Below are 7,696 nucleotides of genomic sequence, written 5' to 3' on the forward strand. Positions count from 1 at the left end.
TTTAAAAATGCAAAAAGAGGGAAGTAAAATACATTTTAAGAATTATCACAACGGCTTAGCCGTATATTATGCTGATTTTGAATCAATAACTAAGAAAGTATCAACTGCTTTGCCGTCACCTAATTTGTCATTCACTGAACAGTATCAAAACATATAGATTGTGGTTACGGTTATAAAGTTGTTTGTTGTTATGTCGATAAATATACTAAACCAACACAAGTTTACAGAGGTCCTAATGCAGTTTATAAGTTTATTAAAAAAGTGCTTGAGGAAGAGGAATATTGTAAGGAAATATTTAATGAAAACTTTAACAGAAGATTTGAGAATGTCTAAAAAAGATGAAGCTTTATTTAAAAAACAAACCTCTTGTCAAAGGGCTTGGTTCACTTATAGGTTAAAGTGGCACAACATCAAATGTTGTTGAAATATTATTATAATGAATGATCAACAACTCAGAATGCAAAATCTCATATTTTAATTCATTTGAAATTGTGCTGTTGCCATGGCAATCGATTGATTTTCTTTATGGAAACACGAAAATCTCTTATAACAATTACATCAGAACGTATAATTAACATTCAGATATGCTAAGATATAACCCTAAGCAACGTCTATAATTTGAGGCAAAAAATATATGGTTGCCATGGAAACGGAGATAAAAATGAGAATATTTGCTATGTCTGTTTTTTATGGAATAAAACCAATTTAAATCATTCTTTAAGAAAAATAACATGTGTAATTTGTTTGTGAAGATCATTATTCATAAATAATACAATATATTTCTGTTGCTATGGTTACAATGGAGTTGCAGTATATGCTTCAATGAGACAACAATGACGTTTTTGCTAAGTTATTGTAGAACACTTTCAGCATTTACCATTACATGTAAAAATTTTAAAAAAATGCACCACTGAAAAGTGTTCTTCGGACAATGTTTTTTTTTCAAGACATAATATAGAACAACAGAAAAATGTTTCCATGGTTACGCAGTTAATTCCGTAAACATAATACTACATAATCTCATTTAACACACAGTAATAGTTTAAGAAAACTGCCTTATTAAATGTTTTGATCATATTAAAAGAGTTAGATGATACTAACGGCAGTAATATATAATTAGGCATACAAAAACTAAATTGTTTCCACAATAATCCAATGTATGTTTTACAAATTATACATATATTGTGCTTTCAAGACAGGTTAAATTAATTGTTCATGAAAAGGGAAAATAAACATGATACTGCCGACAGAAGTGATTACAGTTTGAATACAGCAGAAAATATTTGTAGATCTATATAATCCAACTGTCGTAATGAAAAAAATGTACATTACTACCATATATGTTACAATTACTGTTGAAAAATCTTCCAGTGTTTTAGAGGAATTTCACATTTATTCTGTGTTCAGCCTTACATGTATATAGTGAGTCAATATTTAACAAAGGCATAGTACTGTTGACACCATAAAGTTGTTAATTCAATGTTTACATAAACTATATGTATCATTTGTTCTTTTTCAAATATATGGAATTAGGGTCTAGTACATCTTCAAAAAATCAAAAACACTTTCAAATTAATCAAAATTTCAAAGCTCTTTCTCTGTATTACTTTAAATGTTAAACACTTTTTTCCATTCATTCTTCGTTTTAAATGACTTGAATTATCAATTTTAATGGCTTTGACACTGCTGGTTTTGAGCATACATTGCTGTTGCTGCAAAGGGGCGCTATTTCATTATACAGGTACCACTGTCGACTGGCATCCAGCTCAGGAATGGTAATACGGTTGGTGAATTTGCCTGTCATGCCAACCCCCTGCCTAAAAATAGTAATCTCCGTCTCTGTGTTGAAGTTATAATCCTTCAAGAATACTATCTATACCAGGTCATGCAGAAGACATTCTGTAATGATAAATGTATCAAATATTTAAGAAGAAGAACACATAACCTTTTCATCAATCCTGAACAACAGCATTCCAAAAGACATTCCACACATAATTACATTAAATAACATTTTAGAATTTTATTACAGTAATAACTTCTTTTCATGAAAAAATTCAACCATCGCACATATTCTACATCAAGTAAGGGCCATGATTTTGATCTCATTTTAACAAATAGTTCTTTAACCTGGTTAAGAAAAAACAGTTACTTTATTAGAATTATGTTATTTCTGATTAACTTGCTTACTGTGAGCTAGACACTCTTTAACAACACAAACATAAACAGAAACTGTGGTATTTTAATGTAAGTGGCCTCTTTACAGACATGATCTCTGCAGCAAGTTTTATCAATACTTGATTATTAATAAAAACATAACTGATTAAAGAGGCTCAAGCCAAATATACCAAAACATGTTCAGGGCTGAATTCTGTATGCCGGGCCTCAATCAGGTTGTACTCCTAGTCATCATGTAGACCCATCATAACAAGCCACATTCCATAGCTAAAATAATGGGTATATTTAAACAATGAATTCTTAAACAAAAACTTCTAAGTAGCAATTATAGTGAGTCCTTAGAATATAACATAGCATCACTTTATTAAAACAAATAAATGCCAGCTACAGAGTTTATTTTCTTACATACACACCTAAGTCTTAATACAGTATGTTGTGTAAGTATGCAATATTCAAATTGTAATTCAATGTTTATCAGTGGAGGTATTATTTTTCATTTAGATACAATTATGCACATTATATATATAAACTGGAAACTAGTGACTTTCCAAACTGAAGTGTATGAACACACTGTAAAATTAAATATTTCAACATCAAATTCTGTGTGCTTAATAAATATTTCTTTATTTATTTGGAATTCTTACCTTATTACAACACTTTTCTTATTTTGTCCAATATAATTGTCCATATGTAATGAAACATTCTTTTCCCCATAGCCATGATGCTTGAAGTGATGGTGGACCATAGATACCACACTGTTTGCTCCTCTTCCAACAGCAGTACTGTACTTTTCATACAAAAACAAGAACAGTTTATAAGAAATGTATTAAATTCTCATCAAAAATGGAGTGAATCAACACTGACCAAACAGTTCATCCTTTCTTATAGATATTGCTTAACATTAACTTGTATTTATCAAAATTTAATTGAATTCCAATTCACAGTGCTTATAATATAGCATCTTTATTATAAAGCAATGCAGTATTTTCAACCCAATTTCAGGGATTTACAGGAAGTTCAGTGAAAAAAACCCATAGAAATTAGTAATATCAAGTCTTAACAAAACATAACTTCCTTTAGATAATTTTACTTGACAAAATTTCTGCAAAGGTGTCACTATAATTCCAATGTAAAATGTGCACTGCAGGCCTGAAGCTTTTATTCATAGTCATGATTTGTTTGAAGACTATGGAATTTAATTTAGTGATATATGGAATTTCATAGTTAAAATTGATACTGAAAAAGTACATTTGAGGATACTGACACTGATATGAATGTAAACAGAAAATTCAAAATCTTATACCTGCATGAGGATTCACAGAAATACAAGGGCACTACTTGCTTCAAGCATAGTATGGGGTCAATACTTGTTGAGCACTCAAAACTCCAGTGAGCCTTTATATTTCTTACTGCTGGAGGTTATCCTGAAAAATATAAAAGAAGAATTTCTCATTTATTTAGTAGCCTACCAGCATGCTGTCTACCAGTAATGGCAGTAGTGAGAATGAAAAAAGTAGTTTTTATTGCAATTTGCATGTAGAATTTTTAAGAAATTTTCAGGAGGTCTATTTTAGTTGCTATAATTACAACAAAAAGTGACAATTTAAAACACCACTTTTCCTGTGTTATTGTACTATAGTTTTCAATTTTCATAGATTCCACTGTGCATAATGACCATGTAATTATTAAATTGTTCACATCTGTGACAGTTTAAACAATGTACAATATCTTGTAATATTGGGCTATTCCAGAAAATATCCACCCCCTCCCTGTGGAAGCAGTTTTTTTTTTTGTACAACCTGAGAGGAGGGGGGCGGGGGGAGGGTATTTGGAGGGATCCTATTGGGAGGAAGGGGAGGGGGTATTTGAGGTAACTGGGGTGTGGAAGGGGGAGGGGGGATATTTTCTGAAATAACCCGAGAGGAGGGGAGGGGGGTATTTGGAGGGATCCTATTGGGAGGAAGGGGAGGGGGGTATTTTCAGGTAACCGGGGTGTGGAAGGGGGAGAGGGGGTAAAATGTCTCCGGGGGGGGGGGGGGGTTATTTTCTCCCAAAAAACTGCTTCCACAGTGGGAGTGGATATTTTCTGGAATAGCCCATTCCTGTTCATCAGTTCATTTACCTCTTTACAATTTCTAGATAGAAAGTTGCATACAGAATGTAGGCCTACTTAACGTAGCAAATGCCCGACTGTCTTGGCTACAAGTATATTCTGCCAACATGAAAACTTACAAATACACAGGAAAGATATTAAAAGTATTTGACAGCAGACAGTCGAATCGAAATGTCAACACTGCTATTTTTCGCTGCAAAGTTGTATCTTCGATAAGTCAACAAACGAAGCGGTCTGTCCATTTTGTTTTGCCTCCAAATACGAATAAATTTATAATGAAAATTAACACTTACCATAACAATTATTAAATCCGCCATGCACTTTAAATATCCGCGTATATTCAGAGCAATAACTGCATGTATTCTCTGACCCAGTTTCAGACATGTATCCACCGATAATGGCGTGTTGATTTCAAAGGGAAACAATTCGCTAATTCACTCATTAGGTTTGTGATATTTCACTAAATGTTGAAACGTTTAAACTTAAAGATCTTCATCCGATATTATTGATTTTAACACTAGCTCTAATGCACCTGTCAATATTTTGCCCGCCCGGGGGAGCGGCGGGCATACACGGGACTTTAGACAGAAGACCATTCCCGACAGGCGGGAATTTGACAAACATTTGATGTACCAACCAGGCTCTACGGTGGGATTTAGACAAAAAAGGTTGTCTCTAGGGTGGGGATTTAGACAACAAAATTTTTGAAATGTCAAATTCCCCTGGGTCAGCCCGCCGCTCCCCCGGACGGGCAAAATATTGACAGGTGCATAATGGCTGTTGCTTGAAAAACAAATTAATGAAAACAAATATCTAATTAAGTGACGTCAACTTCAACGTCATTTTACCGAAATCGAGGCTTGTGTAATTTCGGATAAAAATGTGTCTCCGAGACGGACGTTTTTTTCGTTTTTGAATATGGCGGCATTGCTCACCAGCGATGATTTTTGCACTTTTTGTTGGTTTTTAATGTACGAAGTAGTGGTTAAAATATTAAGACTGGTAAAGGATGCCGCCAAGGCGAAAATCATAAATAAAGTCTGAAATTTCATGGAAAATTCACATTTTTTTGGAAAGTGGGGCATGTTTGGAGTAATATATAAACACAACAACACATTATTTTTCAAAGTTTATTACTTATATATGAAGCATTGTGTTTACTTGTTACGAACAGCATATGTATCAATGTAGAATAAGTAATGTATAATATGGCTAAATTCGGTGCCATTTATGTACATTAGTGAACCAAGCCCTTTGTGGAAAGGAATATAAGGAAAATGAAAATCCAGTAAGAGATCATTGTCATATAACAGGCAAATTTAGAGGAAGTGCTCATGAAGAATGTAATATTAATTTTAGACTCACACACAAAATTCCTGTTATTTTTCATAATTTAAGAGGTTATGATGGTCATTTTATTATGCAACAAATAGGAAAATTTAAAAAAGAAATAGATGTTATTCCTAATAATATGGAAATATATATTATGTTAAGTGATTTGATTTTTATAGATTATTTTCAATTTATATCTCAACCATTTGATAACTTAGTAAAAAAATATTCCAGAATTTAAGTACACATCTCAAAAATTTAAAAATGAAAAAGAAAAAAAAAATGGATTATTAAAAACAAACGGTATTTATCCATATGATTGCATGGATTCATTTAAAAAATTAAAGAAACAAAATTACCTCCTAAAGAAGAGTTTTATTCAATTTTAAACAAAACACACATATCTGACAACGATTATGAGCATGCTAAAAATGTTTGGAATAAATTTGAAATAAAAACAATGGGAGAATATCATGATCTATATTTAAAAACTGACGTATTACTTTTAGCGGATGTTTTTGAAAATTTTAGAAAACTATGTTTGGAATATTATAAACTTGACCCTTGTTTTTACTTTAGTTGTCCTGGTTTAGCTTTGAATGCAATGTTAAAAATGACTGGAATCAATTTGGATTTAATTACTGATATTGATATGTATCTTTTTATTGAAAAGGGACTAAGTGGATGAATAAGTTATATAGCTAATCGTTGCAGCAAAGCAAACAATAAATATATGAAAAACTATAATCCAAAATTTAAATCTAAATACATTGTGTATCTCGACGCCAATAATCTTTACGGTTGAGCAACGTGCCAAACTCCACCCTCTGGAGATTTTAAATGGGTCAATTTAAGACAATACAAGAAATTAATTGCGAAAGGTAAAACTAATTTTGTAATTGAATGTGATCTTGAATATCCAAAAGAATTACATGATTTTCACAATGATTATCCTTTAGCTCTTGAAAAAAATTTAAATACCAGACGAATGGCTTTCAAATTATAATAAAAATATTAAAAAAGAATTTGAAATAAGAAAAAGTAATGTAAAAAAATTAGTTCCAACTTTAATTAAAACACAAAATTATGTTGTTCATTTTAAAAATCTTGAACTATATGCACAATTAGGATTATTATTATTTTTTGTTTTTGTTGGTTGGATTTAACGTCGCACCGACACATGATAGGTCATATGGCGACTTTCCAGCTTTAATGGTGGAGGAAGACCCCAGGTGCCCCTCCGTGCATTATTTCATCACGAGCGAGCACCTGGGTAGAACCACCGACCTTCCGTAAGCCAGCTGGATGGCTTCCTCACATGAAGAATTCAAAGCCCCGAGTGAGGCTCGAACTCACATCGATGAGGGGCAAGTGATTTGAAGTCAGCGACCTTAACCACTCGGCCACGGAGGCCCCTACAATTAGGATTAAAAGTAACAAAAGTAACAAAAATACATAGAATTTTAACTTTTGACGAAAGTCCCTGGTTAATTGGATATATTGATTTTTATACTCAAAAACGATCTAAAGGAAAGAATTACTTTGAAAAAAACTTTTTAAACTCATGAACAACTCTGTATTTGGTAAGACGATGGAGAATTTACGGAAAATAATTAACACATGATGAAAATCTTTTATTGAAGTATATAGCAAAACCTTCAATTGTTAGTTCAACAATGTTTAATAAGAATGTGTTTGGTATTCATAGACTAAAAGAAAGTTTATTATTAAACATACCTTGTAATGTTGGATTGGCTCCATAACCTTAGGTCCCCTTCCAACAGGCTCAATCAAACCGTGCCTGCAACATTTTCGTTTTTGTCGTGTTGAGCGACCTGTGAAGTTTTCAGTTTTCCTTATTTTATCAAAATATCTAATGTATGATTTTCATTATAATAATATTAAGGAAATGTTTAAAGATAAATGAAATTATTATTCACTGACACTGATTCATTATATTATGAAATAAATACTGAAGATGCATATGAGGTTTTTTATAAGGACACAGATTTATTTGATAATAGTGATTATGATAGTAATTCAAATTTAATTTCAATAATAATAAAAAAGTAATTG

General features: G+C 32.0%; 1 long non-coding RNA gene across 2 annotated transcripts; it reads right to left on the bottom strand.

The window, feature by feature from the left end:
* Positions 1-739: 739 nt before the first annotated feature.
* LOC128554167 (uncharacterized) lies at positions 740-4,810 on the bottom strand. 2 transcript variants are annotated; one of them, XR_008369536.1, is made up of 5 exons: positions 4,582-4,810; positions 3,479-3,599; positions 2,820-2,962; positions 2,346-2,442; positions 740-1,899 (listed from the first exon to the last, which is right to left on the bottom strand). It is a non-coding gene; the product is annotated as an uncharacterized LOC128554167 (long non-coding RNA). The 2 variants fall into 2 exon arrangements; XR_008369537.1 differs by lacking the exon at positions 3,479-3,599.
* Between the last annotated feature and the right edge of the window lie 2,886 nt (positions 4,811-7,696).

The sequence above is a fragment of the Mercenaria mercenaria genome, unplaced genomic scaffold, assembly GCF_021730395.1.
Source record: "Mercenaria mercenaria strain notata unplaced genomic scaffold, MADL_Memer_1 contig_4792, whole genome shotgun sequence".
Lineage (NCBI taxonomy): Eukaryota > Metazoa > Mollusca > Bivalvia > Venerida > Veneridae > Mercenaria > Mercenaria mercenaria.